This window comes from Octopus bimaculoides, chromosome 4 (genome assembly GCF_046866305.1).
Source record: "Octopus bimaculoides isolate indiv1 chromosome 4, ASM4686630v1, whole genome shotgun sequence".
In the NCBI taxonomy this organism is placed as follows: Eukaryota; Metazoa; Mollusca; class Cephalopoda; order Octopoda; family Octopodidae; genus Octopus; species Octopus bimaculoides.
Window position 1 is genome coordinate 97,464,849 of NC_142931.1, and position 12,726 is coordinate 97,477,574.

The window sequence follows — 12,726 nt, forward strand, 5'->3', positions numbered from 1 at the left end:
ATAAGATGAAAATGTTAAAAACAGTGTATGAAAATACATATATGGAAAAATACATATACATATTCTTTGATAATCGAATAAAGTTGAGGAGGAACTGACCTGGCTTTTTTCTCTTGTGTATATTGAGGGAATGTTTTGCTGTCTTAAGAGACAGTATGACTGGCTAGCTGGGGTGGGAGGGAAGAAGAGTTAAAAAGGATTTTTAAACTTTTGGTTGGTCTGTGACTTAGTCTGTCATGGTTCACTGGTTTTTGGGACTGGTTTTGTGCACATCTCTATGTGTGTGTGTATATATGTGTGTTTGTGTCCGTGTGTGTGTGTGTGTGCCGTTTTTATTGGTCCCAGAGTTTATTGTGGAATGTGTATATGAGTGTGTGTTTGAGTGTTTTTTGTGTCGGTGGGGATGTTAGGTGTGTGTACTTGAGAGTGTGCGTATATCTCTTTGTCTGAGTATGTATGTGTTGTTCTGATCGTCCTTGTGGTGTGTGTGTGTGAGAGCAACCGTATGTATGTGTGAGGGTGTGTACGTATGTGTGCGTATGTGTGTGCATGTATGTGTGCATCTGTGTGTGTGCGTGGGAGTGTTTTGTGTGAGTATGGGAGTGTGTGTGTGTCTCTCTGTCTGAGTGGGTGTGTTGTTTTAAATATCCTTGTGGTGTGTGTGTGTGTGTGTGTGTGTGTGTGTGTAAGCAAACGTATGTGTGTGATGGTTCATATGTATGTGTATGTCTGTATGTGTGCGTATGTGGCATGTGTATATGAGTATGTGTGTTTTATCTATGGTAGGATGGTGTGTGTATGTGTGTGCACGTTTGTGTGAGTGTGTATGTGTGTGATTAATATTTGTTAGGGTGTTTTGTGTGCGCATGTGTGTGTATGTGTATATGTGTTTGTTCGTGTGTGTGCGTGAGTGCGTTTGTATGTGTGTTTGTGTGTTTTTTGTGTTGTGTGTTGGTGGGGGTGTTATGTGTGTGTACATATGAACCATCACACACATACGTTTGCTTACACACACACACACACACACACACACACACCACAAGGATATTTAAAACAACACACCCACTCAGACAGAGAGACACACACACACTCCCATACTCACACAAAACACTCCCACGCACACACACAGATGCACACATACATGCACACACATACGCACACATACGTACACACCCTCACACATACATACGGTTGCTCTCACACACACACCACAAGGACGATCAAAACAACACATACATTATATATTGAGCCTTTTGGCCTCTTCTCGCGGTGATGTTCTTTCCTATTCCCTCTTCCCTTCGTTTATCTTATTTTACGCATTTGTATTCACATTGATGAAGCTCCATGTACTAGATCGAATGTCCCATGAGGATGACGAATATTATTTTCATAATTCTTTCGTAAGCACCGACTGACATTGGAAGTGGAAACGGCCGTAACAATTGTTTTGCCATTGAAATGTTATATCATGTTTTGTATAAAAAAAATCTACAGGTGTGGTCCAATTTGTTTGTTGATCAAAAGTTTTCTCCATTTTCTGATTATTTAAATCTGATTCCTGATAAACTTTTGTTTATTCTGATGTTACCAATACCCTACGAGCATAGTGTGCTTGCATACCCATGCCCAAGGATAGCACAGGTAACTGATACCGATAGTAAATACGGATATTTATATCCCATAGTCGGTTACTAGAACCGCTAACTCAGCTTACTTATATATACATATATATATATATATATATATATATATATATATATATATATATATATATATATATATATATATATATATATATAATACATATATATATATATATATATAATAGAGAGGGGGCGGTAGACAGACAGACAGACAGACAGACAGACAGATAGATAGATAGACATTTTCATGTTTGCGTTTCTTTCTCTCTTGCTACCTCTCTCTTTCTACACACACACACATATATATATATGTATGTATGTATGTATGTATGTATGTATGTATGAATGAATGTATGTATGTATGTATGTTTGTGACTGTGAGGAAATGACACATAGATATAGATACTTACACTCGCGATTACATGCGCAAATATATGCAATATGTGTGCACTTTTATAGCAAAACACCCATACACCTCCGTATATATTCACATACGTATACAGACAAGCAACTGCTACTTAGAATGTTCTGTAATATATTGTTATTTCTGTGTCTAGGGTGATAATATCTTGCATGTAGCAAAACCTCAGTAACCAATGATTATTGCTCATTAGGACCCGAAATTACTGTTACAACAATTTCCGAGCAACATTATCGTTCCTTTTAGATACACGACTGAATTTTATTTTCTGTTTTCTCTCAGTATGTAGCTGCTTGTACGTTTGCATAAATGATTGTGTACTTTTCAAGATATATATATATATATATACATACACACACGCACGCACACATACACGCACACACACATACATACACATAGATATATGTTTTGAAATATACACAATATATATATATATATATATATATATATATATATATATATATACACAAGCATAAATATGTATATCACGTGTATATCTACACCTTTATGTGTGTGCATATGCGTGAGTGTGCGTGTGCATGAATGTGTATGTGTATATACGTGTGCGTGCGTGTATACACTTGGGACGATGTAGTCATTCCAAGATCAGAGTAACGATTTGTGAAATTTCAGTTTCCAATAAATATGCTCTGAGTATAGAATATTTCGTCCCACCCAGTTTTTATCTACTGACATACATATACAGATATATATACATACATACATACATACATACATACATGCGTACTTACATACCTATAAACATACGTAAGCGTGTGTGTGTATGTGTGTGTGATTTGCATGTGTGTGTTTGTCTATGTCCTTATATGCAAGTACGATCGTGTGTACGTATTTGTTAGAAAGCCATTTAGAGGTTAGCAAAATATATTCATCCTATACAATTCTTCAGAGTTATAATTTTTACTCTATAAAGAACTTTACTGAAATTTATTTCTGATCTGATTGCAAATTCTAGTCGTATTTTAAAATCGATAGTCTCAACGGTGTGCAGAATTTTTGCTTTCCCAAAATTTAGCAGCTGGTTGTATTGTTTCTGCACATGACCTGATTTACTCTTAGAATGAATAGAAGTTTGTTTTGGAAGCCCCAGTGCGTCGTTCAGCTGTGAACAGATGAATGAGGAAATGTCGCGTTTACATAATTAGAGTAACAGGTACATTCCAATTCATTCTTTGCATTGTCTTCTGAAATGTCTTTCTTTCAAACTTTGTCAGAAGTTGGTCTCATTTGACGAAGGAGCCGGAAGCCCTGAACGTAATTTTCTGTTTGGAACAGCTGTGTTACACTAAAAATATTCTCATTAAAAGAGAATTAATGTACGTCATTATTCAGTTTATTTCAAGATTTCTTGCCAATAGAGTAAGAACCGGTTTCTAACCTAGATCCAAGTTTCCTTCATTGGAATTTCAACATCAACAACAGGGTACATTTGTTAGTTTGTGTGTATGTATGTATGTATGTATGTATGTATGTATGTATGTATGTATCCATGCATGTATGCATTCATGCATGTATTATGTATGTATGTATGTATGTATGTTATTATTCAGTTTATTTCAAGGTTTCTTGCCAATAGAGAAATGGTTTCTAGCCTAGATCCAAGGTTCCTTCATTGGAATTTCAACATCAAAAACAGGGTAATTTTGTTAGTTTGTATGCGTGCATGTATGTATGCACATATGTATGTATGCATGTATGTATGCATGTGCAGATTTGTATGTTTAATGGATGTATTCTCATGTATATAGTTGCATATTTAGACAAGCTAATATATATTTAAATAATAAATTTCTGGAAAGTTTTACAGATTTTTACAGTTCCAGTGATGGATTCGATTTGTAGTCTTCGAATTAACTTTCTCCTTTCTGGTTTTGAGAAGCCTAATTTCTCAAGATTGGTATTTACGCAGTGTGTTACATATCCCAGGGCCCAATTAATTACAGGTATAAACCTGGAATTGTAATCTGGCTAGAGTAACTGTAGATTTCTCAATAGTTCAGCATAGTTGTTCTCTTTTTCACTAATCTTCAGCTTTATGTTAACATCTGCTGGGCAGTTAATTTCCACAACTGTGCACAGTTTCTCTTCTCTATCCCAAATCATTGTATCAGGTCTGTTGTGCTTATATTTTATTGGTGTCTTCACTGGTATTCCTTGTATGTATGTATGTATGTATGTATGCATGTTCAAATTTGTATGTTTTATGCATGTATACTCATTCATATAGTTGCATATCTTGACATACTCATATGTATTTAAATGATAAACTTCTGAAAAGTTTTACAGATTTTTACAATTCCAGTGATGGATTGGATCTGTAGTCTTCGAATCAGCTTTCTCCATCCTGATTTTGAGAAGCCTAATTTCTCAAGATTGGTATTTAGATATGTATTTGTGTATGTATGTATGTACGTATGTATGTATGTATGTATGTATGTATGTATGTATGTATGTATGTATGCATGCATGTATGTATATATATGTAAACATATATTGACATATATATATATATACATGTATGTATATATATATATATATATATATATATATATATATATATATATATATATATATATATACTTTATTTAAAAGCAGCAGAAATATAACAAAAGACTGTTACTCTGAGTTTCACGTTCCCGTTCATCTGACAGTTTTGTCCGATGAACGGGAACGTCAAACTCAGAGTAACAGTCTTTTGTTATATTTCTGCTGCTTTTAAATAAAGCATATTACTCTACCTTTGGTATTTGAGTACTCTTTTTTCCACCTTGTTACACATTTTATGTGCTTACTCCGGTATATATATATATATATATATATATATATATATATATATATATATATATATATATATATATATATATATATATATATATATATATATATATATATATATATATATATATATATATAAATATATATATATATAAATGAGAATGTATCTGTGTGTGTGTGTGTGTGTGTGTGTCTGTCTGTGTGAATCCCTAAAACTCGAGAACTACACAACCAATTTCATTCAAATTTTACACATGCCTTACGTAGGGTCCCGGTTGTGTTTAGACAACAAAAATCTTTAACTTCTTGCATAGTTCGAGCCCACAGCAACATAATATCTCCTACACTATTTAAGTATTACGTGTCAAAAGTGAAACAAAAGCACTCATGCCAAATACTTTCACTTTAATGGTTTCATTTTCATACTGAATCTACTACGGTGAAGCTATACTCACATATATACAGGCATACATACATATATACATACATACATGCATATATATCTATCTGCACAGATGTATCCATATACATGTATATATATACATGTATATATATATATATATATATATATATATATATATATATATATATATATATATATATATATATATATAGACAGAGAGAGATGTATATGTATACATGTATACATATAGATGTATATGTATACGTATATGTATATATATATATATATAGATATATAGATATACATCTATATGCATACATGTATATGTATACGTATGTGTAGATGTATATATATATATAGATGTACATGTAATATGTACACATATATACATGCATACAGATATCTATACATATATACACCCATACACACACACATGCACATGCATGCAAACACACACATTAGTCATTTGTTTTCTTATCCAAAACTACGTCAAAAGTACTGAATGGATCTTTATGAAATTTGGAAATTTTATTCTATGCATAACGGCCATAACCCCCATGAAAATTCATATATTTCTGATGTTGATGAAATTTTAACCATACATATTACACACAAATAAAGTAATATTTCTAAAATTTCTTCTTCTTAGAAGTTACAAAGACCCCTTCATGGGGACTTCACACCCACAATTTAGTCATTTTTCCTAAGCAAAAACGAATACAGTTGTACTATTGGAAGCTATAGGATCACCCGAACATAACATGAGCATTATTTCTAATTCAACGGTACAACAGTGTAAGACTATCCTTTCAGATATAGTTACATTGTGTTTTCTGCAATGTGGTGCATAAATTGTCAAGTAAATGAGACGCTTCTTTGCCTCCACTGATTCACTTGCAAAGTGTTGAGTAAAATTATTTCGTTGCAGACCTCCTTTGAGTCTTTTTGTTATCACTGGGTCACACATAGTCCTCAGTTGGTAACATTGATTTCAAGGCCTTCCCAGATGTGTGACTGGTTGTTCTAAGACATCTATTGATTGTAAATTTTTTCTGCCCAGTTACCTATCGGTATAGTGGTCATTTGCAAACTCCAGAGGCAACACTTTCATTTCCCTTTACTCCAAACGTCACACGTTGTTATTTCAATTGGGTCATGCCCTTCCAATTGCTATAGATCCGTAATGCATCTTACAGATGTGCCGGTCACCTGTATGGTGAGGAATCCCACATTGGGGAGTAGTAACCACTAGGCTAGGGTAGCTGACTGATTATCGTGATCATTCGTCTTTTGGTTTCCTGTAGCTTTGCTCTCTTTTACAAACGCAGTGAACATACATATATTTCCTATTTCAAAGAAATTCAAACAATACATATTAGACCCAAGTTAAAAACATTACCCACAATTCAACTTCTCTGGTTGACATTAACACACCCACCCCCAATAGGGGCCTTAAATCCCACATTTTTCAGCTACATGAGCTCCATTTTTCAGGAGCAAAATCCTTTTGACAGGGTATATAACACTGGAATTTTGGAATGTGCGCATAAATATCAGATATATAAAGATGAGAATGTGTATCTGTGTGAATCTCTAAAACTCGAGAACTACACGACCAATTTCATTCCAAATTAACATATGCCTTACTTAGGGTCCATGTAGTGTCTTCGGCCAAAACATTTTAAAACTTATTGCACAGTTCGAGCCCTATTTCAATATTACGTGTCAAAACTGAAACAACATCACTCTACTGTAATGTCAGATACTTTCACTTTAACACTGAAACTATTCCATTATTTCAGTATTACATGTCAAAAGTGAAACAATAACATGTTGCTACTGTAATTTCAAATACTTTTACTTTAGAACTTTCAATTTCATACTGAAACTATTAAAGTGAAACTATACTCTCACATATATACAGGCATACTATAAGACCCAAGTTAAAAACATTCCCAACAATTCAACTTCTCTGGTTGACATTAACGCCCCCACCCCCAATAGGGGCCTTCATTCCCACATTTTAGAGCTCCATGAGCTCCATTTTTCAGGAGCAAAATCCTTTTTACAGGTTCCAGAAGACTGAAATTTTGGAATATGCACATATATATCAATAGTATGGGATAAAGATCTCATGATTAGAATTTTTAGGGTGTGTAAAGAGGGAAAGAACCCTCATGTGCAATTTTGATGAAATTCGAATCATATGTATTCCAGTTCCTTACACATAATATAAGAGAAAAGTCTTATCCTTCATTTGCATGTAACACGGGCAACGCCGGGTATCTCTGCTAGTGTATATATATATATATATATATATATATATATATATATATATATATATATATATATATATATATATATATGTATATATACATATGGAAAAAGTGAAGGTAGAAAATACTAAAATAATTTTATAAAAAAACATTTCAGTAGCGGTTTCAGTCATTGAGACTTTTTCAACTGTAAGTATGGAAAACAATCAAATTTGGCAAAAATTAAAAGAAAAGTTTTTTAAAGGAATATTTGCATAGTATTCAAATACGAGTGGCATTTTCCTTGTTTCTGCCTGTCTCTGTCTATCTTGTTTACTTTTATGGATTCGAGGTCATTGTGAATTCTTGGCAGGGAAGAAGAAGAAGAAGAAGAAGAAGAAGAAGAAGAAGAAGAAGAAGAAGAAGATACCAGGAAACACCAAAATGGCAACAATTTAAATGATAGTGCTCATGGAAACTGCCCATATCCTACATAAAATACTGTCTACGAAATCTCAAATTTTAAAAGAAACTTATAATTTTCTTATGTTTTCTTAAACATCCTCTTGAACAATACTTTGTGCAAAACCAAATATATGACACCCTAAGCATAACATCAACTTGAACTTCTAACTTGTTGTCTCATGAGGTCTCTGGGTGAGACTTGGAATCAGCGTGTACAAATACAAAGCAAAAGTAAAACATATAATAATAATAATAATAATAATAATAATAATAATAATAATAATAATAATAATAATAATATCATATTATCTCTGGCTGCCCAGTCCTGGCTAAGAAGGAATATATTCACAGACACGACAGAGCTGGGACCTATATACACTGGAAGCTATGCCAACGCTATGGAATAACAACAGAAAAAAGATGGTATAAACACACGCCAGAAAAGCTCACAGAAAACGAGAAAGCAACCATACTCTGGGATATGCCAATACACACAGATAGAGAAATTAAGGCAAATAGACCAGATATAGTTGTCAAAGATCATGAAGAAAAAAAATGCTTTCTAATTGATGTATCAATACCAGCAGATGACAACGTTTCTCTAAAAGAAATGGAAAAACTTTCAAAATACAAAGACCTGGAAATAGAGATAACTCGAATGTGGAATTTAAAAACAGAAACAATTCCTATCATAGTAGGTGCCTTAGGTATAATAAAAAAATATTCAGACAAATACATAACAAAAACACCAGGACTTACAAATATATATAACATACAGAAAATTGCACTACTGGGTACTGCACACATTCTACGCAAAACACTTTCAATACAGTAAACCTAAGAGCACCACAGCAAACCACAGCACATACCCAAGGCGCACAGAGCTGCGCTCGGTAGTGAAGTGAAAGCACGTTATAAAAATAAAACTACTGAACAATAATAATAATAATAATATTAATAATTATGATAATAATAATAATAATAATAATAATAATAAGAATAGCACCGGGCTGAATAACAACATGGATGTGCTACACCGGGCTCCCTATACAAAAACATATCTAATCCAATAACATCGATGGAATTAGCCAAAAGAACCGGTGGAAGATTTGAAGGAAGCGGTCTTTTAACGAAGATAATTTTTTTAAGAATATTTTTTATTCTTAAAAAATGAAATTTCACTGCAATACAAAGCACAGGACCTCCTATGCACGATGTCTCAATGAAACACGTGCGATCACACACGCAAAACCAACACCGGAAAGTTTACAAACTATATAAAAAAAAAGAAATGGAACAAAATAGTAAGTACATATATTGAATAATTACGCATACACTTGAACGTGTACACAATGATATATACGTTTTGATACCCATAGAACTACACATGCATCTTAATGTTTACAGAACTACGTAAAAATCACAGGACACACTTACGGATACGAAAACACATATCACAAACGAAGCAAAACCAAAACTTTTTTTCTTTCTTCTTTGTTTATTTTCATTTTGTGAACAAATACAGACAGTGAACCATTCATAAGTTTAAAACGCCACACACACAAAAAAATACACTATGCCTGGAGATAAATCTATCAACAAAAAAAATACAGATGAATACCGATCTGCTAGCCTTAAAAAACTACGCTACGAGCAATGTTTACATGCTGAGAACTCGGTGACGGTGTTGTCTCAAAAAACTGACCCTAAACAGACAAATCCGTCCCCGAATGTCAACGCCAAAGCTCGTCATGCCTCAATGATAACAAGGCAGATCACAAACCAGAGTGGTTATCGACCGAATCACAAAGGGCCACTCACTCGAAATAGATCTGCTAGCCTTAAGAAGCTACGTCACGAAAGCTCGGAGACGGTGTTGTCTCAAAAAACTTACCCTAAACAGACAGATCCGTCCCCTAGCGTCAACGTCGAAGCTTGTTATGCCTCACTGGTAATAAAACAAAATATAAACCGCAATGGTCATAGACCGCATTATAAAGGACCACTTACTCGGATAATGAACCAGATCCGAGACGAGAAATCTGCTACTGGTTCAAATCTTCCCGACACACAGGAGCTGGAAGTACCCCACAACCGGAATATTCCAACAGATGGCCATCCATGCTCGTCATCAAATAACCAAAAGAAAAAGAATGAAAAATGGTCTAGGGAAGATAATAAAGAAGTTCTTAGAGCCTTCTACCGTGCCATATATTTCCCTACAGATAAATCTAATACTGTACAAACCTACTTAAACTGGAGACAGAAACACCTTGCAGTAAGACCCTACATAGACAGTAATAAACTTGCCAACGTCAGAAGAAACATTATAAAAAAAAAATTACTAACTGAAGTAGAGATTGACCAAATTAAGCAAGCAGTAAAGGATAAAAAGAATGAAACTGCAGCTAAAGAAGATACTACAGAGGAAATAATTATAAACCAGCCCAAGGCTGATGAAAATACAGTAATAATTGAAAGAGTTAAGGTAACTGATAGGCAAAATAAAATACTCTCTGAACCAACCATAAACACTAAGGCAGGTGAAAATCAAACAGATGAAGGAAGTCATACAGAAATCGACGCAACAGAACTACATGATCTAAAAAATCAAATCATGATTGAATGGCTGAAAATTAAAGAAACTAGTATGAATGAACGCGACACTCTCCCCAAAATTCGCAATTCTAACCAAAACCAGAAAATAATTGGTAAAATCCGCCTTGCACTTAAGGATATAATTTCAGCTAATGATGTTGATATTACAGATCTCAACCACCTGTACTATGCATCCGCAAGAATCTCAACGATTCTATGTGGTGAAAAGATTAGAAAAAGACAACACTCCCACAAAAAGCCTTCTTGGCAAGAACGCATTCAACACCAAATTAAGCTGCTTAGATCTGACATAGAATGTTTGAAAAACCTTAAATTTGACAAGAGTATCAAACCTACAAAGACCCAAAAACTAAAGAAAAAATATAACATGAAAACCATAGTTGACATTGATGCCACCATAGAAACCATCAAGCAAAAGGTATGTGCTAAAGCTGCCCGCATAGCAAGGTATGAAAAGCGTGTTAAATTCTTCCGAGATAATAACATGTTCAAAAATAACCCCAAAAATTTCTACAGGAAGATAGGGAAAACACCAGTAACAATAAAGTCTGTCCCATCAAAAGAAGAAGTGCAAGAATTTTGGAATAAAATCTGGGCAGAAGATAAAACACACAATGAAAAGGCCCCTTGGATTGATAGAATAGCTACAGACCTAGACTCCTTAGAGGAGCAAAAGTGGGAGGGGGTCAGGGTAGAAGATATAAGATCTGCTCTCAGGAGGTCAAGCAAATGGAAGTCTCCAGGAAAGGATAAAATTCCTAACTTCTGGTTGAATGCCTTCCCAGAAAGCCATGAACTGCTAACAAAACTTTACAACGATGTCTTGCAAAATCCTAGTTTGATGCCCTCTTGGCTAGTTAATGGTTTAACATTCCTGCTTCCAAAAAATGAGGAAACAAACGAACCAAAAAATTATCGCCCCATAACCTGCTTAACAACAATGTATAAGACGCTAACATCTGTCCTAACCGAGTACACCTATAGTTTTTTAATAGAAAGTAGCATATTCCCTAATGAGCAAAAGGGATGTAAACGTGGATCTTATGGTTGTAAAGATCAGCTACTCATCAATAAGATGATCTTAGAAGATTGTCACAAGCGACACAAAAACTTGTCAATAGCCTGGATAGACTATAAAAAGGCCTTTGATAGCCTACCACATAGCTGGATTAGGAAATGTCTGGAAATGTATAAAATAGCTCCTACTCTGCGAAACTTTTTATCTGTAAGTATGAGATCATGGAGAACCACACTGATGTTGAACAATGACAATGAATCTCTAAATGCTGGAGATGTAAGAATTTCATGTGGCATTTTCCAGGGTGACTCACTATCACCACTCCTCTTCTGTCTAGCCCTAATACCGCTCTCAAAATTGCTCAATGATGCACAGTATGGTTATAAAATATTTGATAAAAGTATAAATCATCTCATTTACATGGATGATTTAAAGCTCTTTGCAAAAAATGACCAACAACTCAAAGGCCTACTAGCGATTGTTAAACAATTCAGTGATGACATCAGGATGCAATTTGGCCTTGATAAATGTGCAAAAGCTATCTTTATCAAAGGAAAAATGACAAATACATCTAATGTGAACCTTGACCAGCAAAATGTCATAAAAGAGTTAGAACCAGCGGAGAGCTACAAATACCTAGGGGTAATTGAAGGGGACAATATCAAGCACTCAGTGATGAGGGAAAGGATCAGAAGAGAATGTTATCGCAGGGTGAGAGCAATACTGAAGACAGAGCTGAACGCGAGAAACAGGATCGAAGCGATCAATGCTCTTGCCATACCAGTCGTGACTTACAGTTTCAACATCGTTAACTGGTCAATTACTGAAATATGTAATGTTGACAGAAAAATACGAAAACTGTTGACAATGCATAGAATGCACCACCCTAAGGCAGATATAGAACGTCTTTATCTGCCAAGAAAAGAGGGAGGTCGAGGACTACTACAGCTGGCATTATCAATGAAGGTAGCCACAATTGGCCTGGACACCTATATGAAAAACTCTGAGGACTGGATGCTAAAACTTGTCTTAAAATATGAAAGCAAGAAAGCATCTTACTCAGTAACAAAACAGGCAAAGGAATATCTAAGTGAATTCCAATTGCA